The 25,747-nt window shown below is 45.9% G+C and overlaps 1 protein-coding gene across 3 annotated transcripts in view; it reads right to left on the minus strand.

The window, feature by feature from the left end:
- Positions 1-25,747, minus strand: part of LOC131681153 (uncharacterized) — a 1,013,105-nt gene that overhangs the window by 410,381 nt on the left and 576,977 nt on the right. For all 3 annotated transcript variants that reach the window (XR_009303879.1, XM_058961864.1, XM_058961873.1), the window contains exon 3: positions 2,721-2,990. The gene's annotated coding sequence lies outside the window, so the exon portion shown is untranslated. The remainder of the gene's footprint in view (positions 1-2,720; positions 2,991-25,747) is intronic.

Here is a 25,747-nt window from a genome sequence, read left to right on the forward strand (position 1 = left end):
CATAGTTCTGACAGTTCTATAATATAAAATTTAAAATTTTAAAGCTAGAACTTGCTTTCCCCAGCAGCAGTTTTAGCGGATGTTCTATTCAGTTTGAAATTCATGTCACGCCGCGCTTTCAGCATCACTGCATTCAAATTTATTTTTCCCCAGCCTATCGGGTCTAAGTGTCTGTGCTGAAAACTTTACACGAATTTAAAACACAGTTCTAAACGTGTCTTAAAATCAGCAACAAATAGAACGGCGTCGTATAACAGTTTTAAATTTTAAAACAAAACTGTTCGAAATTATAAAACAAAACGCTCTGCTAGGGATCTGAATGTTTCAGTTCCAGTTCTACTTTGAAACTCCTGTACAAAATAAAACGCTCCTGAACATGCCCTAAAAAGTACATCCGTTCTTTCCTCTTTAGCGTTTGTAGCGCCATCTGAATGCGCCTAGCTTTTTCGTCGCTTTTGTTGATCGATGATAGAGATTTTCGCCAAAATATCATCAATTATTAATGGATTAAGGTTGGACAGAGAAAGGTTAAAATTCGCAAACGAAAAAAGCAGTTTTTTCCACACCGTATGTCAGATCTTCATAAAAATCAATCAGCAGTACTGTAACAACATTCTACATATGCTGATTGATTTTTATGAAGATCTGACATACGGTGTGGAAAAAAACTGCTTTTTTCGTTTGTGAATTTTGCGCATTCTCTGTCCAACCTTAAGGGAAGCGTCTGGTGTAAAGTGCTCAAATCGAAAGATATTTTGTTTTACGATTTTGAAGGTAAGGCAACAATGTTTTTTGTGTAATATAAAGATCTATTTATACATTCATTGTGTACGAAAAAAAAATATTTTCAGCCACCCAGAACTACATATACGAGCGTTCCAAGTGTAAGTGTCCAACCATTTCCACGTCGAGGAGCGCCGCGGCGAACACGATAACTCTTGATAAAATGGTCTGACATAAGAAATTCAATAAAATTTGTAAGGCTTAGACTTGTAGTTACTCGAAGAACCAAAACAAAAGTTCGAGTTTCGGGAAATGGCTTCGTGAAAACCGAAAAGTCTCATTTTACCGTAAAATTCGCTCATTTTTTTTTGAGAATAATAGGAAGTAAAAAAATTTTTATTCGGTTTTCTGTGGTTCATCGACAGGCTATACATATTGGGTATCCTCATAAAAAAATCAAGTCAATTCGTTGTTTAGTTCTTGAGCTATCGTGTTCGCCAATTTGAAAAACGCGTTTTCGAGGAAGACACTATTAAAGGGCGTCTCACATCAAATTGCATCACGGAAAAAAACGCTGTAGAAAATAACCCACAGGTTGGGTAGAAGTAGTTGAGAGTATATTGTTTACAGTGTATTTTTTAAACGCTGTCAGTTTTTTTTGAAAATTGTTGCTGATAGATTGAAATCTATCTGTGAATATATTAAAAGTATCCAATGGTTACGTGAATGTATTCGTGCGAGGTTTATTATAAATGAAGACAATCTCAAAATGTAAACAAACCATTAAGATGGTAATGGTTAAAAGATTCTTTGTCTTTAATACACACATATGATCCAATATCAGCCACCACAGTGTTAGTGAACTTTTGTTTTAATCGAGTATAAAAATAGCAATCTTGAAAAGCATAGATGACATTTTTATCGTGTATTTTTACGTCTTTCAAACGTATTTTTACATCAATCAAACTAATACTCAAAATTGGAACCAAAATCTCCCCTAATCAAGAATCCCAGCCACGCCACCGCCACTCAGCAATCCAAGCCGGCACTTACCGGGGAGTTAAAAGAACCGCGGCTGAGCTCCGTGCCGTGCCAGCTGGCTGGTTGACTGACTGGTTGGTCCTGGAAGGTACTTTCCGTGCTCTCATTCCGGATCATAGCGTTGTCCTGTGTCATCAATTTTTGTGTGTGTGTCTACTAGTTATAATATTTTAATTGTGTGGAACCGGTGGCACGCCGAGAAGAGCCCTCAACGCTGCTATCGGGAGGCTCTAGCTTGGCCACTTGAACTGGTTTCACTCGTCCGGGAACTCTGCATTCCGGTGCTGATGCAGCACCCGCAGCGGTGGCAGCCGGCGGACGGGATTATGACAAAGGCTTTCGCCACTTCAATGGTTGGTGGTACTTGAGTTAAATTTTTTAGATTATGCTTTGGCTGGTTTTTTTAATTGGAGTCCCGAGATAGCTGCATCCTCTCGGGAATGAAAGAAAAAAAATCCTCACGTAATTCATGATACAGAATGATATCTTTGAGCCAGTTTCAAACGACTCAACTGTTTTGCTGGGTTAAATAAAAATGGGTCAGTGAGCCTGACGATGCAACCCAACCCGAAAAAACACAATTAATTACAAATGAAAACATCAAAACTGAATTCAATCAGCATATTTCTTCAATTTCGGGAAAATAAAGCCCTCGAATCCATTAAGCCCTGCCAGCCTGGTTCTCATACGCCTCCCACCGAAAGCACTGATACCGCTATGATCTATGGTCACGAAGGAAATAACCTTTCGCTGTTTAGGGCTCTGGCAGCGCACAGCAGTACTACCGTCAAAGAAAGCCCAAGCCTGGTTCTGACATCGCAAGTTCAATAGAGTGATAAATCCCAAGTGTCGTGGGGATAGAGAGGAACGAAAAAGGAGGGGGGGGAGGAGCCACACGGGGTATGGTACGGTATGGTTGGGTTGAAATACACCCATTCTCGATCGTTTCAACTTACACAAATTATTGCCTCCGCTGTCAGCTGTCGTTAGCCGAAGCCATAAATTTTGCGGTCTCTCTGTCGGTGAGGGCTGTTTTCCAGCAACAGCAACTGGAGCAGCTGAAGCAGTAGAACACGTCGACGAAGGAGAGCCCTTTAGCCTACTTTTAGGTGTCGCCTTGCCGCTGCTGTTGTTTAGCAACGGTGATGTTGCTCCGGCTCCGTTCCGTTGATTATTTGTTCTCCAGTGTTGCTAGCGGTGTACGTGTGGTTGTGTGTGTAATTAGCCTGCGGAGAAAAGAGAAAGAGACGAGTTTGCAATCAGTGACACGTTTGGCGTTTGAGTTTGGAACATTTAATGAATAGTTAGTCGGCAGTAGATTTCTTCGTGCTTATCGAGTTTAAGGAAATATGAGAAATAATGAGTGGTTTAAAGTCGTGTTAGCGACGTGTAATCTTGGTACTTCTATCCATTGTGGGGCTTGACTATTTCGAGAAATTGCGTAGATGAATCGTTCATTTAGACTCGTCCATCCGAATCATTGTTCTGGTGGGAAGGAAGGGTGACTAATGTTTTAAATGTAACCGCAAGAGTCAAACAAACGCGTTGACATAAATCAGATCGCGGTGAGGCCTACCATACACAACATTTTTCTTAGCAAAGAAGAATTTTATAGCATCTGTGAAACAGTGAATGATGGAATAATTTCTCCTCAATTTGTCAATAGAATGTAAAATATACACTCACATTTGTAACACCCTAGCATGGATTTTCCACTTTGAGATTGTCGGGCGCAAATGAGCAATTCCATGGCGTATCTGCTAACGAGCAGGCACCTGGTGATTTATCTGGCAACGCGGCGAAATTTCTGCATTTCGTATGACAGGAGGAGGTAAAACCAAAACAAAACAATTACTGTGTAAGATAAAAACGGCTATCACGAAGTTATCGTGGTGCTTTAAAGTTAATCAGGAAATAAATATAAAATAGTGAATTATGTAACAGAAAGTTAACGAAAAACCAAAATGTGGTTTTATGCAAATTAAATTATATCAGTTTTAAGCAGAAATTGCATAATAAATTTTTTTTTGTGATATCCGAACATTCTCAAAAATACAGGATCCAAGCCTTCTAGACACAAGACGGTGTACAATGGGGTCATTAAATCAAGAATAAAGCCCTTTTATTTCATAAACCGATAGAACTCATCTTTATAAACATAATATATATATATGCTCAACTTTTAAAACTTCAGAATGATTTTTAATTAATTTTTTTAAAATGAAACGTGAATACGTTCTCGTTTGACACTATCGGTCTTCCTAGACAGTGAATTTAGCCACGTGGGTTAGCATTTTTGACAGTTACAGGGGGCATCAAAGTATAGGGAACAAGGTACTTGAATAGAAGATGTGGTCGTGAAAATTCAATTTAAAAAAAAAAATTATGTTGTTACTTTGCGCACAAAAAAGTGACAAAAAGTGCGATTACGTATCTTTAACATCAACTGCATTGTAAAAAAATATTAAAAGCTGTATATGGCTTAGTGCCCCAATTGAGGCAAGTGGAACCAGCTGGATGAACATAAAAGTCAGATGGGGTTCGGCGATCACTGTGATTTCTGCCGATCGAATCTAGTCGTCCACAAAGCTCATGTAAACAAAGCAAGTGAACTGTCAAAAAGGTGAGGTTCATTGTGTCAGTAATGAACCTAATACGCACAACTTCAGCATGCTTGTCAGTGGAATCACTTAAGAAAATCCCAGCAAGACAAAGAGAAAAGTTACGTTGCATATCTCATTGCGATTTGACAAGGTAATCGTTGTCGTACTGGAAACATTGATTCTCGTTCCAGACCAACCGTGTCCGGAATTCGATATTGACACCAATGCTTTGATAGGAACATCTTTGGCAGATCCCTCCTACAACATAACTGGTAACATTTTACTTTCATTGGGTAAAGAAGCTTTCTTTTCCATTTTAGGACAGACATGTAATAGCTACTACTCCAAGGTCTTGCGTTTTGGTTTGGTCACTGAAGTCAATATAGATAAATCCCTCATACGATTCGAAGTGCTGGAAGACCTCGCACTAACGATGAACGACATTCTGTCAAGAACTACCAAACAACTTGTGTACGGAACACGGATGGAGGATATGCCGTTAGCCTATGTTTGAATGAGAGTCGGTTGGAGATAGCAATGAGCACACCACCACCACGTTTTTTTTCTGTGCACTGTTAGGATCGCGATCATTACGGTATACCGAGTACTTTGAGCCAAATAATTGGAGCGAGTTTGATCATTCAACCACGATTCGGTCAGGACAATAACATCATGAGCAATATTTGAAGCAGCGACGAACAGCTCATCAATCTGTGTGCGCAGTCCTCTCACGTTCTGATAGTAGATATTGAGATATTCCTGAAAGTTGCTTCCTGATGGTTGAACGGTATGGTTGAAGGGTAGAAAATCGAGTGGCGGTGGTGAAAGCTAGCGCCTGTAATTGGGCTGGGTTTTCAACGGGGACAGCGTCTGTATGTCCTACTTCGGAAAAAAACATATTCATTGTATCCACCTGAGCAAACAGATACAGGAGTTCCATGTTCTTCGAATTGGTCTGACTTGTTTAGAGCGTTGTTATCTGACCGGAAAAGGTCGCTGTCATGTCTCTCAAGTTCCGTGGTAAACAAATGGTTGTCTGTGACAAAGTCAAGCTAAGTACGTTCGTAGGCAAACCGCAATTGTAGACCAAATATCTCGAATACCCTCCTTAGCTGCATCTGACTGGAAAGGGTCGCCGCTATAGCATCCCAGTTCCGTGGCATATCAGCACGCGAATCGGTATCTCGGCGGATCAGCTGACCAGTGTGGTGAGGATCGTCATCGTGAATGGCGATGAACACGCTTTAGGCGTATTTGGAATGATTCAAAACAACAACAACGATCGGACACAGCAAGCTCAAGAAAACGTGCCTATAAATTCAAAGCCAAAATTCCGGTTATACAGATCTTCCAAATGCCAAGAAACCACAGTACCAACTTCCGAACAGTTCAAACAGCTTCAAGAAGAGCTGCAGAGATGTCAGATTCAGTAAAAAAGGAGGTTCAATCTCCTAGTCCGTCACCATTGTTGCAGCCGCCACCCAAGTTACCGCAGCAATAACCTTTGCGAGGAGCAATCCCAAAAACAACTCCGAAACCAACGACAATGCGGTATAGTATAGTATCTAAAGGGAAGTAACAAGGATGGAACGGTAACCTTGAAAGTGTCAACCATGAAGCTAATCTTTCAAAGTACGTTCCACGTGTCGTGTATTCTGACAGAGATAGCTTCGTTCCAGCGAATGAGCAGGTGCGTAATTTGATCTTATAACCAAATCCGCTGCCGCCTCCGAATATCCCACCCAGGCTGCCTCAGGTGCAAAGAGGCTCTCCGAAACAAACAACTGCCTGATAGATGATGCCTCACGATCTGCCGGAGTTCTCTGGCGATCCCGGAGAATGGACGATTTTCATCAGCAGCTTTAATAACTATACATCAGCTTGTGGATATAATCATGCCCAAGAACCTTTCGCGGTTGCAGCGTTTCTTAGACAGAGATGCCTTACAATCCGTACGGTACTACTTGCTGACTCTAGATTCTGATTAGACGTAAGCGAGAGTGTCCGCAACCGAAAAGCAAGCGACTCAAAATCTTTATTACAATGTAGAGCTACAAGGGATCTGTACTGATCATCGAAGCGGACGATAAGACGTCCTACACCGCTCTCCTCAAGAAAGTGAGAGAGGACCCAGAGCTGAAGGAGATGGAAGAGTATGTTTGTTAAAACGAGACGCACTCAGAAAGGCGAGATGATCTTCGGGCTGAGGAAAGATTCTTCCGTTAAGAGCTTCACCTATCACGAGCTCGTTCCTAAATCTTTGGGCAGCCAAGCGAGTGTGAGTGCTCTGTCGCAGGAAGCCATAGTCGAGTGCATAGGTATAGACGAGACAATGACCGTACAAGAACTGAGGGGTGCACTGATCGAGCAGTACAATTTAGATGTACCGGCGAGTATTAGCTTTCAACTGTTTCAACTGCTCTGGAAATCGTATGGAGGCACTCAAACTGCGGCGATTCGACTACCGGGGGTCGTTGCCAACAAACTGGTGGAGACCGGCAAGATAAAAGCCGGATGATCGGTGTGCTCGCTGAGAGTCGCTCCGCGAGTTACCAAGCAGATGGAGCGATGCTTCAGGTGTTTGGACTTCGGACATCAGGCGAGAAACTACAAGGGTCCGGACAGATCTGCACACAAAGGTGGACAAAATGAAGACTATCGTGGATGGTGTTTTCCTGAAGCTCGACACAACCATTCGGCCACCTAAACACCGTACGTCATTTACCGCATTTTAGATGGTGAAAATGCTGGTAACAATAGTCTCCTTATAGTGGCAAGCAGATCGTACCAATCACTCGGAGTGATCGGTTGAGTTTACCTTTTTCTCGTTCTGGCCCGTGATTGCCTGGAAAATAAGTGCTCGGCCTACGCCACCCGGATCTTTCTTTCAATCTCGGCCTCAGCCATCCGGCTCCAATCGTATTTCGCTCTCCCAGCGATAGTTCTCGCGAGTGCAGTGTTAATTCTCCCGATCAGTAGTGCGAATATCAAGTGCAGCGAAAGTCGCTTCCCTACGGGTCCGTCCCACCCCAAGGGGCCGCGGAGCCGCCAAAGGGTCACTCCCGACCCAATTTAGCAAAATTCCAAGCCTACTACGGCATTTCCGCGAGAAAATTGGACATCGAAAGTTGTACCAGGTAACAGGAGCGCAGACTCACAAGTAGGTAAACAACTCGCGCCTCCACCGAAACTTCAACTACAAATCGATAAACGCGACCGCGCCTCCACCAAACCAAATATTCAAACTAAGTGAAAAACTTGCGTCTCCACCAAATCGAATTTTCAAACTTAGTTAAAAACTTGCGCCCCCATTAAATTGCCGACCGTCGGCGATTTGTATGAGTGTGAAGCTGCGAACCCTCGAGTCGAACCGGTACTCGCGTGTGTAGTGACTTGTACGAGAGTTTTGTGACGAACCCCACCAACAATAACAAAATGCCGCGCCCTCCTCCCCCGATTGGGGCGGGGAACCACCCCTTAGTCGATCTCTCCCCGGCTACATGAACTCCGGGGACATAATCGACCAACAGACCCTACTATTAAGGGCAATCGACGAGCCAGGAAACACGGAACAACGTCTCCCCGCCGATCCCTTTCTTATCCTGAAATCGGTACAGGCAGTGCTGGAGACTGACCCCAGAAACCTGGTGAGCGCAACAAAAGAGGCAAAGGGATACAGATACGTATTGAGAACCCGATCCAAGAAAACCTATATAGCACTACAGAAAATGAACCAGCTAATAGGCGGCCAAAAGGTGGAGATCATCCCCCACCCAACACTCAACATAGTACAAGGCGTTATCTACGATCCCGACACAAAAGACGTAGAAGAAGCTAGACTTCTGGAAGAGCTGAAGACTCAGGGGGTCACGAACGTTCGGAGAATTACAAAAATGGTCGACAAAAAACCGACCAACACACCACTGGTTATCCTATCATTCTCTGGTTCCATCCTTCCGGAGCACGTGTATATTGGTCTACTGCGCACCAGTATTCGCCCGTACTACCCACTGCCGATGATGTGCTTCAAGTGCGGGCACTTCGGGCACGGCAGTCGTTTCTGCCCCAACCCCGCCGCCTGCCTGAACTGCAGCCAACAACACGAAACATCAAAGGAAAACCCCTGTGTCAACCCAAGCCTCTGTATCAACTGCGGACAAGGACACCCGACACGTAGCCGGGAGTGTCCCAAATTCATTGAGGAGGAAATGATCACCAAAGCAAAAATCGACAACAACATCACTTATCCCGAAGCCAGAGCCCTAATAACCAAACGATCGCAAATCCCAACCTATGCCAGTACCATCAAAGGAAACACCAAGGACGACGAAAAGGACACAATCATAGCCCAGCTACAAAAAGAACTAGCAACCCTGAAGGAAAGCAAAGCTCAAAGCGCGGAAGACAATAAAGACCAGGTAATCAATATTCTTAAGGAACACTGTGCCAAGCAGGCCAAACAGCTGCAAGCAGCCTCCGCCGAAATAGCCAAACTCCGACAAGCTGTAACCGAGCTCTACAAACATCAGTCCGCTCACTTCTCGGAGAACACCAACGAAAACGCTTTTACGGGAACGAAAGCCAAAAAGGGCAAGTTTATTGAACCAACCTCCGTAGCGGGTACTTCTATCGGCCCATTCAGCCTGTCCGAACCTAGAAGATCCAATCGCCAAAAAGAAAAAGACTCCCGAAAAAGTGGCACTGATAAATCCAGAAGCCCCAACTCCAAAGCAACTCCCGACATGACTCTGCTAACACCCAACAATGACTCCGCAATGTCTTGGTCCCGCTCCAGCTCAACAGCATCACTGAATAACCTAAATCAGGTACCCTCATCGGACCCTGACAACCCATTCACCATCTCGGAATAAACACAACAGCTCGCAAAAGCCTAACCCGGCAGTCAGCAAACAACAAAAGCAATTAAATTCAACAGCCGAAACAAAACAAACAACCCTCCCGCGTCGACCCCGACCGGGGACGTTCCGGGTCCTCCCGATGCACCCCCGGCGGCTGTTGACGCGGGCCCGGGTTTTACCCAGGCAAGTACTTTTAGACTAAATGCAACAGCAAACAACCGACTGCCCCTAAACCCTTCCAGCCAACACCTACCAGACGGCACCCAGCCGTCAACCATCGATACCCTGAACTACAATCACTCGCCCGACACGCCAACACGATCAATAGCACACAAAGAACTCAACAACTTGGACTCCACCCCCAAAACCCTAGACCACAGCAACATCAACCGTTATCCCCGCCACCCAAGCCCTATAGCCGGATGCTCGTGGCACCCAGTACGGTTTCACTACGGGAACAGCGATTCGAACGAGCCGCAACGGAACATCAACACCTGTTCCACTAGTTCGTCAGCAGAATCCGTTTGTTTGGATTCACACCAGATCAGCAATAACAACAAAAACGCATACATCAAAAAAGCCCCCCTCCTCGCGCCGCCCCCGACTCGGGAGGTGCCGGAAACATCCGATGAGTCCCCGACGGTTGCCGGCGCGGGGAACCCGGGGCTTCCTCGGGTAAGCTCTACCAACCCCATAACCCGAACGGATCCATCTGTCGCACTCTTCTCCTCTACAGAGTCCCACGGTACAAAATCAGCCGCATCATTGCAGAACGCCAGCGTTACCAAAGAAAGCAACAGACTTCAATCCACCTACAACACAACTTGCTCATCGTGCATCAAAAAAGCCCACCTCCCCGCGCCGCCCCCGACTCGGGAAGTGCCGGAGACATCCGAAGAGTCCCCGACGGTTGCCGGCGCGGGGAACCCGGGTCCCTCCCGGGTAAGTTCCCACCATACTATAACTCACCAGATCCCAATTGCTGTCGCCTCTACCCTTTCCACAAAAGCACAAACAGGCCAAACGCTCCCGATAAGCAAAACACCGGCGGTCCCCCCACCGCCCGTTCTACCAACTTCGACAAGACCCAGTAGTCGACCGGCGAGGAATCGTGGTCCCAACCATAGCTCTGACCCTCTACCCGTACGAACAAACTACACCTTGGCCATCCAGTGGAACACCAACGGCCTGAGAACAAACCTAGGTGACCTCCAACACATGATTGCTCGCTCAGCGCCCATCTGTCTCGCTATCCAAGAGACACACATAAAAGGTGACACGGATCCATCACCGTGGTTCGGGCACCGTTACACCTGGGATTCAGCTAAAGGATCGAACATCTACCAGACGGTCGGCCTAGGAACCAGAGCTGACCTTCCGTCCGAGCTGGTAAAACTGGACACCGACCTGATCGTCGTCGCCAGAAAGATCAACTTTCCCATAAAATGCACGGTGGCATCCATATATATCCCCCAAGAAGTAAAAGACGTCGGAAACAAATTGCGGAATCTGTTCAAGCAACTGCAGACCCCGTTCATACTAATGGGTGACTTCAACGCGCATCACACAGTGTGGGGATCAAAAAGGTGTTGCCATCGTGGCAACGCCATTATCGACGCAGTTGAAGATAGCGATGCCGTGACGCTAAACGATGGCAGTATAACCTTTCTCCGGGGCCGAGCCACATCCGCCATAGACTTAACTATATGCTCTAGCTCCATCGCCGGAGCCTGCGGATGGTCGGTCCTAGCCGACATCGGGAACAGTGATCATCTTCCTATCACAATCTCTCATGGTCGATTGCCCCCATTAACGTCGCGACGCCGCCGTTGGATCTACGATCGAGCGGATTGGCCCACCTACGAAGACAACATTTCGGACGCCCTCGATCGAGACCGCAATTACTCCCCAGAGGAACTCGTAGAAGTTATCACTCAGGCCGCAAAATCATGCATCCCGCGAACTAGCGGAGCACCACCAAACCGGTCGGTTCACTGGTGGAACCCAGAAGTAGCTAAGGCAATTAAAGAACGACGAAAAGCTCTTCGAGCTCTTAAAAATACTCCCCCTGACCATCATCAATGGGATGAGCGATCGGCGGTTTTTCGACATTTTAGGAATCAGGCCAGGCAAGCCATCGCGAAAGCCAAGGAGGCCAGCTGGACAGCCTTCCTGGGCGGGATAAGTTCCGAATCGTCGACCGCGGAACTGTGGAGAAGGGTAAATGCCCTTAGTGGCAAAAGAAGACAAAACGGTTTTGCACTATCGCTCAATGGTACCACGACAGTTGAACCTTCCGAAATTGCAAACGAAATCGGGAAGCACTTCGCATTGATCTCGGGGGACTCTTCCCTCCCACCCTCCTTTCTCAAAACGAAGACGGCCACAGAAGCTACTCCTACAATCTTCACGCCAGATGCGAGTCAAAATTACAACATACCTTTCTCCGGGGTGGAACTTGCCACTGCACTAAGCACAGCAAAAGGCAACTCTGCCGGACTCGACGACGTCGGTTATCCCCTGTTAAGACATCTACCTCCAGTTGCCAAGCGAGCGCTACTAGACGGATTCAACAGGATCTGGGGAGGCGAGCCTCTACCAGACAACTGGAGAACCGCCCTCATGATCCCCATCCCGAAGAAATGCGAAGGAACCAGAAGCCCGAATGACTTCCGACCCATCAGTCTCCTCCCCTGCATTGGGAAAACGATGGAAAAAATGGTGAACAGACGCCTGTTAACCCTCCTCGAGGAACAAGATCTTCTTGATCGTCGGCAGTTCGCTTTCCGAAAGGGACTCGGTACAAGCGTTCATTTAGGCTGCCTCGGCGAAACTTTAAGCGACGCCATAGCCAACGACCTTCATGCGGACATTGCCATCCTTGATCTCGCCAAAGCATACAACACGGTATGGCGCGAAGGAGTGCTTCGCCAGCTACATCAATGGGGCATCCGCGGAAACCTCGGCTGCTTCATAAAACAATACCTTAGTGATCGAAGCTTCAGGGTGGGTATCGGTGGAAACCAATCGGACCTATTTTGGGAGGCAAACGGGGTACCCCAAGGATCGGCGCTGGCAGTTACACTATTCCTAGTCAGCATGAACTCCCTCTTTGCCACGCTCCCGAAAGGCATATTCGTATTCATCTACGCAGACGACGTGATTCTTGTAGCGATCGGGAAAACGACCGGCCGCACCAGACTGAAGCTGCAGGCTGCCGTAAACGCCGTTGGTCGGTGGGCCAACTCGGTCGGTTTCAGCATCTCCGCCCCAAAATGCGCTATTTCACACTGTTGCAACTCTTACCACTTAGCCACCGACCGGCCGGTCAAACTCGCCGGAACAGTAATACCATTCCGTAAAGAGCCAAAAATCCTTGGCGTGATAATCGACCGTAAGATGACTTTCCTTCCACACTTTCGACGGGTGAAAAAGGATTGCGAAAGCAGGAAACGTCTTGTCCGCACCATCAGCTCGAGACACCCAAGGTGGAACAGGCAAAGCGCACTTAACATCAGCCAGGCCCTCATCCACAGTCGTCTGTTCTATGGCCTTGAAATAACCAGTCGTAACTGGGAGGGTTTAATCGATACCCTCGCACCGCTGTATCACGGAGCAATCAGATCAGCCTCAAACCTGCTGCCAAGCACCCCCGCCGAAGCTGCCTGCGTGGAAACCGGCGTCCTTCCCTGTCGGTGGGCAGTGGCAGTAGCCGTTCTAAGACGAGCCATGGGGTTCCTAGAAAAAACATCGGGCGATGAATGCCATCTACTACAGACAGCTAAGAGCATACACACCATGTTTGCCAATGCCCCTCTTCCCACAGTCGCCCAGCTACATCGGGTCAACAACCGCGCATGGCACGAGCGCGGCCCAAACATAGACATCAGTCTGGCTGTATCCACCAGAGCAGGAGATCCTCCCCGGGCTGCCAGAGCCAAATTCCTACAGATGGTCGATCAAAAATACTCAAACCATCTGCACATCTACACCGACGGCTCGAAACTTGGCGAGGAGGTGGGCGCGGGTGTGAGCGGAATCGGAGCGGGCCTTGCCCGTCGTCTACTCTCCGTGTGTTCCGTGTTCTCCGCGGAAGCCGCCGCCATCGTCATTGCGGTGACCAACAAACCTGAAGACACACCCACAGTGATCTTCTCCGATTCCCTCTCAGTCATCAAAGCGCTGGAATCAGGGGAGTCCAAGCACCCCTATGTCCAAGCCATAGAACAATCCTGTGACTCATTAACTACCATATGCTGGGTACCCGGACACAGCGGAATCCGCGGTAACGAGGATGCTGACCACTTGGCCGCGCTCGGCCGGCGCTCTCGCGCCCTGTTCTCTAATGAGGTACCGTCATCCGACATCATCAGGGAATTCAAGGCGAAGACCTCTGAGCACTTCATCACTCACTGGAGGACTCTCCGAGGCTACCCTCAAAAGGTAAAGGGAGACCTCGAAAAGTGGACAGACCGCGAAAACCGAGTCGAACAAAGAGCGCTATCCCGCCTCCGCGTGGGTCATACGAGGCTCACCCATGCCCACACCATTACCCGCGTCGATCCTCCAATATGTACATCTTGCAGCACTAGACTCACGGTGGAGCATCTACTAATAAACTGCAGGGAGTTCGACAACCTACGACGACATCACAACTTGCCCTCCTCGATTCGAGAAACACTGGCAAACGACCCAGTGCACGAAGAGGCACTACTTGCCTTCCTGAAAGATGCCAATCTTTTCGAATCCATCTGAGACAGACCGCGAACCGGCCAACTCCACACCATCCTCTACTGCAACCACTACCACTACTGCTCAGCGGGCCCTCCGCCACACCCGGACCGGGTGCCGGGGAGGTTCTCCCGCGGCCCTTCTACAACCGCAATCCGTCAGACCAACTACTACCACCGCCCAGCGGGCCCTCCGCCACACCCGGACCGGGTGCTGGGGAGGTTCTCCCGCGGCCCTTCTACAATGGCAACCCGTCAGCCCAACTACTACCACCGCCCAGCGGGCCCTCCGCCACCGCCCGGACCGGGTGCTGGGGAGGTTTTCCCGCGGCTCTCCTACAACCGCAATCTGCCAGCCCAATTACTACCACCGTCCAGCGGGCCCTCCGCCACACTCGGACCGGGTGCTGGGGAGGTTCTCCCGCGGCCCTTCTACAACTGCAATCCGTCAGCACTATTACTACCAGCGCCCTGCGGGCCCTCCGCCACACTCGGACCGGGTGCTGGGGAGGTTCTCCCGCGGCCCTTCTACAATGGCAACCCGTCAGCCCAACTACCACCACCGCCCAGCGGGCCCTCCGCCACCGCCAGGACCGGGTGCTGGGGAGGTTCTCCCGCGGCCCTTCTACAACTGCAATCCGTCAGCACTATTACTACCACCGCCCTGCGGGCCCTCCGCCACACTTGGACCGGGTGCTGGGGAGGTTCTCTCGCGGCCCTTCTACAATGGCAACCCGTCAACCCAACTACCACCACCGCCCAGTGGGCCCTCAGCCACCGCCCGGACCGGGTGCTGGGGAGGTTCTCCCGCGGCCCTTCTACAACCGCAATTCATCAGCCCAATTGCTATTAACGCCCAGTGGGGCCCTTCGCCACACCCGGACCGGGTGCTGAGGAGGTTCTCCAGCGGCCCTTCGACAGCGACAATCTGCCAACTCATCAATCAGGAACGCTCAACGGGCCTCCCGCCACATCCAAACCGGATGCTGGGGAGGTCTCTCGTCTAACCGCAAATAAGCAAGTCACCCACCACCATCGTTCAGTGGGTCCACTGACATGCCAAAACCGGGCGCTGCAGCTGGGGAGGCTCTCCCTCGGCCCTGGCAAGCTGCCTCCATTCCGGAGCTCAACACCTCATCAATTCAATAGCCAATTGATCTCAAAGAAGAAAAACTAAATCAGTGATATGTATTACAACTATCTCCTTTCTGACGGCGAATGACCCTGTGTGGTTAAAGCCCAATAAATAATAATAATAATAATAATAATAATAATTATAGTGGCAAAACAACAGGCTGACGAACTACGCTAAGATATGAAAGGATTGTGGGAAAAACTTATTTGATCGGTTAAACGGGCGTTGAGGGAGTTGGAAAACATGCTGGAAAGCGTCGGCAGAAACGGAAGAAATGATAAATTGAAAGTAGTTGACGTTCGTGTGCAAAGAAAATGAAGACCCTGAAGCACTAACTCCGAACCATTCTTTATGCCTTATGTGACAGGGAAATAAGGTTGTGATCCGGCAGTGAAGCGAAATTATTATGAGCGATCACAATTGCATACTGATAAGCTGTGGACATGGTTGGTGAGACAGTATCTATAGACACGAGTGCTATGTTGAACAGCGAGCTAGCAAGGGCCTTTAACTCTTGTCTTTTGGTTGAAGAACGTTGAAGGCGTTTGGTTTTTCAGTTCAGAGTTCGTCTTCGCTTTCTCGTCAGCAAACCAGAGCTATAATTGCTTCCCGGGACATCACTCGGGACATGTGGCTTTAGGCGTTCACTTATGTCTAACTAGTGCTAATTTGGGTACTAGTTTTAGACACATAGTCTAACTAGACACCCAGATGGTGCTAGTTACTGACGAGATGAATTCGAAACACCAAAAATCAAAACTTAATTTAAGTTAGGTCGTGTGCCCTTAACGCACAAAGCGGTTTAGTCCAATTTTCCCTTTTGGGAATTTATTGCATATCTTGTGAGAATATTTCTATGTAGTGAAAATTGGCGACACAGCTCGACACCTACCGGTCCGCTCGTTGTGGAGGCTAGGTCTACCGCCGAGGACTACGAGTAGATCGCGGCGAAGCGGGGAGCTAAATGGCTCCTGGTATCATGACAAAACAGGGAGATTATTGGTTCACAAAACGGACATCGGTACCGAGAGAAATTCCGCCACATTCTGTAGTCCTTGACTGACGGCAAACATGGACTGGAGAGTAAGCGAGAAGTATCCCCAGGCGATTCGCTACCGCATAGGGCAATGGAACCCTGCTGCAGCACGGAGAAGGACGACCGGCAAGCTAAAGTGGAAGACAAAAGTCTTTAACAAAACCTCTTTGTTGAGTCACCTCGGCGAACAACGGAATCAAGTACGTTGATGCGGCTGATCTAACAAGATGGATTGTGACGGCTTGTGATGTTACAATGCCACGAAACTAGAGCCATGCAGCGCACTGGTTAAATGAGTAGCTCAGTACGCTACACGCTGCTTGTCTTAGGCCGATGACATGCTTACGCGATTTGCGAAGCGGTAGCGGTAAGCGAAGCGAATGCGTTTGACCTATCTCTTTGGTGTGTGCATGTAGAACACGTAATACTGTCATAGTAAAAGCGGGGCGAACGCGGCAAAACACTATGTAAAGTGCTCAGACGCGTCCGCAAACGCTTCGCTTTCCGCTTCAGCTTGTCATCGGCCTTAGAGCCAGAAGGCGGTTTAGAGAGCAAGATCGGAGAGTGAGAGAGGAGTGCAAGCGATGTTTCGAGAAGCTAGGAATGCTTTAAAATGGAAGATAAAGCTTAGCAAGCCAGTTTGCCATTTAAGTCGCTGTGCTGAGAAGTAGACGTCAACCCCTGGGGGACGTGTACTGAGTCGTCATGACGAAAATGAGGGCCCGTCGACAGCAGCTGAAATATGCCCGGGTAAGCTGATCAGTAATCGGTAATCGTTGAGGGTCTCTTCCCGAAGCAGGGTCCAACTACCTGGTCACCAACACCGTACGGCGAAGAAGAAGGAGCAAACACAGTCGAGTGGCAAGCGACTAATGACGAGCTCATAGAAGCGTCGATGGGACTTAAATCAAAGAAAGCCCCTGATCCGGATAGAATACCAAACGTAAGCTGCGATCCTGAGCTATCCGGACATATTCAAGATGTTACTACAGAAGTGTTTAGATAATGGAAATTTCTTCGAAATGGAGACGGTACAGAAGTTGGTGCTGCTGCCAAAGTAAGGGAAGTCGCCGAGGCATCCAGCCTCGTATAAACCAATGCCGCAGCGCTGCACCGTAGCATAAGCCATATCCTGAAGAGCTACTTCCAGAGACGAGTACTGTTGTACGAGATGAACTAAGGGCAGAAGTCAATACGAGTCGCAACGGATTTTCCTCAGGGCTCCATTCTCAGCCCAACTCTTTGGAGCGGGATGTACGATGGGGTATAACACTGCGACTGCTCCGGGAAAGAGAAAATCGTGCGTTTCGTGGACGACGTGTCACCAACCGTGCTGGATGAGACACTTGGAGAAGAGGAGGTGTCGGTAACGGAGATAACAGACGCGATCGAGAGCTGGATGAACGGGGTAAAGCTGCAAATAGCTCAACACAAGACTGATGTGTTGTTGTTCAGCAACTGCAAAGCGGATACAGATCACCGTCGAAGGGTACGTGATTGCATCGAAGCGTGCACCGAAGCAATTGGGAGTGATAATCGACGACCGGTTGATCTTTAACAACCACATTGATTACACCTGCGAAAAGTCGGTCTGTTACCTAGTGTTTCGTCATCGATATTGCGATATGAGATTCTTGCCTGGGGTCCGGCGCTGAAAACCAAGCAGAACCGCGAAAAGCTGAACAGGACGTTTCGGCTGGTGGTCGTACGAGTTGCGATTGTGTACAGAATAATATCTGCGGAGACAGTATGCGTTATCGCCGAGAGGATCCCCATCTGCATAACCCTGGCGGAGGATATCAAGTGGTACAATCAATGAAACACCAGAAACGCGAGAAAGATGATGAGAATCGATTCGATGGTAACGTGGCAGCAGTAATGGAACAATATGGAGAAAGGAATGTGGATCTACCGGCTTATCCCAAACCTGTCGACGTGGATCAATCGAAAGCACGGAGTGATGACCTTCCACCTGAAACAGCTCCTGGCGGGCCACGGCTGCTTCAGGAAGTATCTTCATCGGTTCGGATATGCAGCGTTACCATTGTGCCCGGAGATTGAGAACGTCGAGAAGACACCGAAGCATGTGGTCTTCGAATGTCTGAGGTTTGAAGCGACGTGCAGGGAGCTACTTAGAACGGGAGGATCGGACATCAACCCGGATAATGTAGTCTACAGAATGGCAAGCGTCGTGGAATGCAGCCAATAGAGTTAAGATGTAGATCATGACCGTCTTACGGAAACACGTGATGAACATTGAGCAACAGTTTCGGGAGAGCAATCACCGCCAGGAAACTCTCCGCAGGAATAAGCTAGATCCACCGCCGAGGACTAGTCGAGTAGACTGCAACAGAACACCGAGTATGGGTCGTCGAAACGCCAGCGCACCGGACGCCACGCTCCATCCGGAATCGCCATATAGACCACGGCACCCCACCTGTTATTCCAATAGAAATAAAGCGAAAACCAAAGAAGAATCGGTGTTGGGAGAACTTCTTTCGCCAGGAAACTCTTCTGATTAGACCGCGATGAGACACCACCAGTCGTGCCAGGGCTCCAGCAAACCGGACGCCCTTCTCCTCCGGAATCGCCGAACTGACCTCGGCACCTGGCTGGTTGGGTCGCTTTCGAACTTCTCTCGCCGGGGAACTCTTCGTAGGCTAGATCCATCGACGGGGACTAGAGCGAGTAGTTTGCGAATAAGTCGGAAGCGCAACGAGGGAGTGGTACTAAATGACACAAGGGAGCTGAAAGGCTCAGTAAATTAGACAGTCTGAAGTTTGCCGCCCAGATTGTCCTCGTAGGGGAAGAGCACTAATTCTCGCTAGTAACAAACTGCCTTGAACTACAGTGTGTTCTTGATAAAATTGCTAAAATCCAACAATACTAAGCAGCTCACAATGGCCTGATTATGTTCTAGAGGCAAGCTTCCACTACATCGGGGAGGTGCTACAGTGGTACCGTGACAATTAAGTGAATTTCTTCCACAAGGATATTACTCCACCTAACGGCCCGCCAATGGGTCATTAAGCTATATATAGTTTTCCACTCCATTCGATAATTTTTAGGTCCAATATACATAATATAACATGATTTCAAAATAAAAATTCGTTGTACTACGTGAAGATTTTTTTTGTTTTTCAAAATAAATCTTATGTAAACATAAACAACCATACATAAGAAAACTGCGGTTGTTTACATTTGGCCTATCAAGACAACACCCAAAATGAAAAAAAAAACCATATGCATTGGATGGTGTTTATGTCAAATAAAATTACCCTGCGGGAAAGCCGGGAAAACATGTATTCATTTATTCTGACAGGGCATCATTTTTCGTGATATTCGATATGTCAAATGCCAAGACGGATACAGGTGTGCACATTTTTTTCTGTGTGTGAGTGCGGTTGTCATTTTTCTTTGATGAAGCCGAAAAAACAAGAGGATATGAAGAAGAAAAGCACAAACAGTTGACGTAGTGGGCCCTTCTGTTGCCATAAGTTTTGTTTCGGTTCGGTCATAGTTAATTTAATCGGTTTTTTTCGAGGTAGAAAGTGTCCATAAGTTTTCTAATCGATAGATCCGAAGTGAAGCTCGGCCTTTTCTTACTTCTCATCGTGCGCCAAAGAATCAGGATGCTAGTTCGGTTGTTGATGTTTACTTCAAGGGCCCCGGCCGCCATGCTTAATTTTGCAAGTATAATACTAATACATACACTCAACAGTGTCAAATGTTCCCACCTTTCTCTCCATCTTGGTCAAATGCTTCTGATAGTGTCGAATCAAAACTGTCATTTATTTTAAATTTAAATTATATTTTCACGTTTCCTGAGTTGGAAAAAATATTGTTGCGATCACGAAAATCACCTTTATCGATGTATGTAATAAAAAAAGATTTTTTTCTCATTTAAAAAAAATTGCGCCTAATCGAAGAGTATTTGGCAATTATCACATTAAAGAAAACTGAAAAGACGACTCAGGACATTATCCAAATAGCTAGATGTTGAAACAAAATACCGCTGAGGTTAACAGGCCAATGTCGATTTATCGAAATGAGTGTACAGGATTAATTTTCTACTTTCGTCTTCTATTTTGCGCAGCACATTTATTTTTTCTGTCGAAATTCAGCTCTTTTTTGCAGTTTTTGCCGAGATTTGAACAGCTCGGTAAATTAAATCGCTGAGATCTCGGTAAAAGCTGTAATTGTTTGTTGAAATTTGGGTAGTAGGGTAAAAAAGGTATTTTGGCCCACTTTAGGACATAGTTTTTAAAATTTTGCGAATAAGACATAAAGGCTGCAAAGGTTGGTAAATATACTCATACACAACATCGGCTTACATCTGACCATCAATACAGATCCCTTAAAAACGTATAATTTACTAAGAAATCAAAAAAAGTTGTATTTTTCATAAAATACTTTTTTTTCTATTTCCGCCACCCAAATTTCATTTTGGCCCGTGGCGGAAATATATTTTGGCCATGGGAACAATTTTGCAAACATATTGTCGCGCACTTCGTATATACTCGCAGTAATTTAATATTGGTGTAGTAAACTACCGTCACAGAAATAAAGAATGGAGAATTCTATTCTATTTTTATTCCAGCTTTCTCTTTTGATTCATCCATGTTATTCCTATTAATGTGACTGAATCTCTGAATAATGACTCGCCATCTCAATCGTTTACCATGTATCTGTCAAGTCATTCCAATCGCATAACATACCATGGGGCCATTGGCACGTCTCGTTCTCGATTGGAATGACACTGTTAGGTAAATGGTAAAAAAAACAATTGAAATGACAAATCATACTAGAGATTCAACGTCTTTATTTCTATGGACCATTGCAAGATGACGTCAACTGATTAAAAATACTCGTGTCTAATATGTACATATGGTTATTTTTCTCGTAGAAGGCTATTTGCACAAATTTAGTTGATTTCTAAATCTTACGTCAGTTTCAACTACTGGTCTACTATAGAAAATGTCAGGGTGAACATCCATCTCGAGCTATTGATTTGAGTAAGATCGAATGGATTATTCAAAAGTACTGCCCTTTGACTGTATTGACAGCTTATACCGCTAGTTTGGAATATACTGGTACGTCAGCGAAAGTGTTTCAACGGAATTTCATTCAATTGTTTACGGAAGTATTTTATACATATTTTCTCGAATATGGAAGTCTATTATATGCAACAACAGTATTTATTCAAATGAGCTGAATAATGCCGCGAGCAGCAACAAACACGAGATCAACAACGATCGGGCCCAGTACCACTAAACAAGCAGCCATTACCAAGAGTGAAGTAACAATGAAAACACCAAATGCCTCCAAACTTGTTAGTTTGGAGGCATTTGGTGTTATCATTGTTACCAACACCATCAATAAGCTTCAGTCTATTCTCAACCACCAAAGGCATCAGTCACAATACCAGTGTGCTCTCTGCTGCTACCCAAGCCAGCGCAAGCAGATGCTTTTTTCTTGTGTGCTTTGTCTGAAGAACAAAAGGAACCGTTACTATTATTCTATCAAGGTGACTGAGTCTCGACAACAAAATGTGATTCTTCGGGCCAACACGGTGGCCATTGACTTCCGGTCTTTCCGCATAAGACCGAGTATTGGTGATGTGGAACATTTGCTGAAGGAGAAAATGCAGCTTCGGTTTTCAGACGTCAGTTTCATTCAGTTGGAGCACGTCAGACACGCGGTGCTGATAACGTTCAACAAATTCGCCCAGGCAAAAAAATCATTTCGCAAAACAACTTGAAACACGTTCTGGATTGTGACACCGCAAAAATCAAGATCCCTGTGTATATGGATAACGGAAACGTGGAAGTTAAATTACATGATTTGGCACCACGTACTTGCAAAGTGGCCATTAAAAGATTCATGTCGTATTTCAGAGAAGTGGAATCAATCACGGAGGATACGTGGAGGAACTACTTTCCAGGTATTTCAAATGGTGTTTTTGTGGTGAGAATGCGGGTAGACCAACCCATTCCCTCTTACCTTACCCTGCAGTATACAACAGAAGGGGTGATACCATTATACAGCAAACTCTATGTACATATCAAGGACAAACTAACACGTGCCATTTCTGTGAACAAACGGCACATTACGGACAACCCTGCCCAGAAACCGCTAAGAAAAGCTCATCTACAGAAAGAAATACCAACACTCAGTCTCCAATATCATTCCATGAGCCACAAACGGTTGCCAAATTTGTGGCTGCTGTTCAAGCAATAATGACAACTGCGAAAGCCGCTTCAAGTACCACAAACTCAACAGTTAATTCCAGCAACGAGGAAGCTACTAGCAATGACGGAGGGTTCACGGTCGTGACCCGAAAGGGAAAGAAGTTAGGAACAACACCTGATCGCGAACATCAAGGCAGTAACCCCGATGATGACCCGGACAAGTACGAAGACGACAAAGATACAAATGAACCCCTTGATATAGTTGACGTGAATGCAAGGATTTCCCCGACACGAAAACGGATCTCCGCGCGCAATGGCAAGTCGCGCGTACGGCATCAATCTTAGCATTAATTGTTTGTTATTTTTATTGTTTACATCATGTAAATATATAAAAGACCCACGGCTCCGTGAAGCTAACGCCTTGACCCGTGCCAAATAAACGAATTAAAAAAAACACCATCAATAAAGAATCAAATGCCGATGGAAACGGATTCACAAAAGCGAGTTATAAGTTCAAGAAGCAAATAAAAACATGCGACTGTTAGCATCATGAATGCAGTACCGAAGACGACATGGACGTGAGCAAAAACGCGTGACAAGACGGAACGAATGATCTCCATAGTCCGGGCGACAACACAATGTTTCACAGCCAAGGAAGAGAATGTCAACACGCAGCGTCGAGCTGTGGCAACAAGACCCGATAGGCAAGCATTTAGAAAGTTAATTTTAATTTTTACATAGTATAAAAATCGAAAAAGTCCCACGGCTCATTTATGCTAACACATGGAGCCGTGTCAAATAAACAAGAAGGAAAAATATGCGAAACAACAAGCTTTGCCGCCTACATTCTTCATTGAGTAGCAATAACGTCAAGAAACGGATGAAAAGGTAAATTGCAGAAGATATGGCAGAAATGTGTTTTATCCCTAAATCGTACAATAGCTTATTGTATGATCTGCGATGTAATTTTTCGTATAATTTACGCAATTTTACTTTCGTCAATTAGTTATGATTACAGTAACATGATTTGTTCAACAAAAAATGACGTATTTTAATAACAATATGTTTTGAAAGTAGTTCGCAACATTGCTACTTCCTCCAGTTTTTCCATCATTCCTGTATAGAGGTTGATGAGTTTCCACAATTTTGCGATTTATAATGGTAATATGTATCTGCAACAATAATCTTGGTATAAAATAACTGTAATAAGAGTTTTTCAAGAAAACTGCGACTAGATTTTCAAAATTTTATGTAAATTCGTTTAATAAACATAAAAAAATGATTGGGTGGGCCAAAATATGTGAGGTGGCCAAAATACCTCTGTTACCCTAATTCGCTGAAAATCGGCAAATAAACGATACTTTTCCGAAATATCAGACTAAAAATTTACTAATTACTCGGCTGTGTGCGAAATTGCCTAGTTCAACTAATATTTCAATATTGAACATATCGACGGGAAACTTTCACCGCTGAATAGCGTGTATTTCAGAATTAATAATGTGTCCGGGTTAAAATGATGACCATGGTTTTTTTTCTATCGTAATTAACGCGTGCTGAAAAATTTTGAAATATGTCTAGGTTTGTGGTAAAATAAGGGACCCTTCCGAATATTATCGAAATTAAGCACATGTTCTTTAAAATAAGGACGGTTGGTAACCCTAATTTACCGAATGTGGTTGGGATTTCTAGATATGTTATGTTTGAGAGACGTTGGCGCAGCGCGCATGCCAATCTCAAATCGGTGACTACGCCATTTATCTTTACGTTGTGGGCGGGTAGATAGATACGGATCTCCGCTATATGTATCTTGCCTCATTTGCTTGCTTTAGATTGGAAAACACAACCCAGAGGTGAACTGAGCGGTCTTTCGAAATTTCGGCCACAGACAGCCGAATATCGTTCCATCAGCTCTTCCAAATTGTTTATTAAACTGATCTCTTTATCTCTGTGCCGGAAAAAAGATTGTGCGACCGAGTTCAACATATGGGTCTTAAAACGGGAAAACAGGAACCTTTGACTACGAATCTTGTTCGACATCCATTCCACCATTGGATGGGCCTTTTCAATAGAGGCCAGTTATGCACGGGTCCAAAGCCCGGTACAAAGTATGAGCGAAAAAAATACGAAATACGGGAGATAAGAGAAATTAAAATAGAAAAACACAATCTTCGTAGGCCGTAAGAAAAACGAATTTCTACTAATTGGAAAAGCACAACTTCAGGAGCGGTTCGAAATAGCATACGACTTCTAGTGAGTGGCAGAGGAACAAGTCAACTATGTACCACATCTTATAAAATATAAACTTGACTGATCCCATCGATATATTTGGTTGAACTTAAGCACACGTCGATAACAGATTTTGAGTTTTCTTTTATGTATTAGGCTAAAACATCTTGAAGCTAAATCGACCAACTGAAATATTAAACGCATTTTGCTGCGGTACCTGTTTGTTTAGGCCAGTTTTGTTGCCCGCATCGGATCATCGGTCATTTGTTCCGCCAATCACCCTGCGAAACTTTATTTGTGTTTCGCATAATTTATGCTTCGAGACGAGGACATTATCAGACGGTATCAGCAGAAATGGTAGCATTGTACAATTTTAGGTTTTCCTTTTTCATTTGTCTAGATAAGCGCTTCTCAACTTAGAGTCCGCGGACTCGTAAGGGGTCCATGAAGTTGTTGCTGGGGGTTCGCGAAGAATATCTTTTTCGGATAAATATTGAAATTTCATTTTTTTGTAACATGTTGAAAATAATATATTGCCAGCATTCGAAATTGATGTTAAGCCGTTGGGGTCCGCAGCCACTCAGGGTAATTTCGAAGGGGTCCGCCGTGCAAATAAGGTTGAAAACCGCTGGTCTAGATTATAAAATCGATAATATTTTTTTGTGAAACCTGTCGAAAGGATGCAAACTAAATCGCTCTCAAGCGCTAAAGCTTCAACACAAGTTTCAGTTCACAGCTTACAGATCCTAAAATAACTCATAATCACATTTTCCTGTCTCCTATCTCAATTCAACCTGAATTTCACCCATCCATTCAGCAATCAATTTTCTCTACTGTGCAAAAGGAAAAAAAAACCCTGTTCGTTTCCGTTCACCGCCATCCCACTCTCAACCCGTCGGGATCCATCCACTATATTATCTTCGGAAAAAGATCAATTTAAAAATGGGCCCCTTCCAAATTTCCCACGCATAACAGCTAGGTGCAAGAAAAAAAAAATAATAAAACGGAGAAATCCGGAGGGTAGATTTTACTTTCAATTTAACCCTCGTATCGGTGTGAATGGCGACGATGTTCCACGACGAACGACCTGACTGGCTTGGCCTGACACTGACTCGATGAGTGCTGTTTGAGCGAGGTATGTAATGGCGGAATAAAAGTATAGAGCATTTCCATTTTAATGGCGTCCGTGTCTCGCTGACAATG

Source organism: Topomyia yanbarensis, chromosome 1 (genome assembly GCF_030247195.1).
Source record: "Topomyia yanbarensis strain Yona2022 chromosome 1, ASM3024719v1, whole genome shotgun sequence".
In the NCBI taxonomy this organism is placed as follows: Eukaryota; Metazoa; Arthropoda; class Insecta; order Diptera; family Culicidae; genus Topomyia; species Topomyia yanbarensis.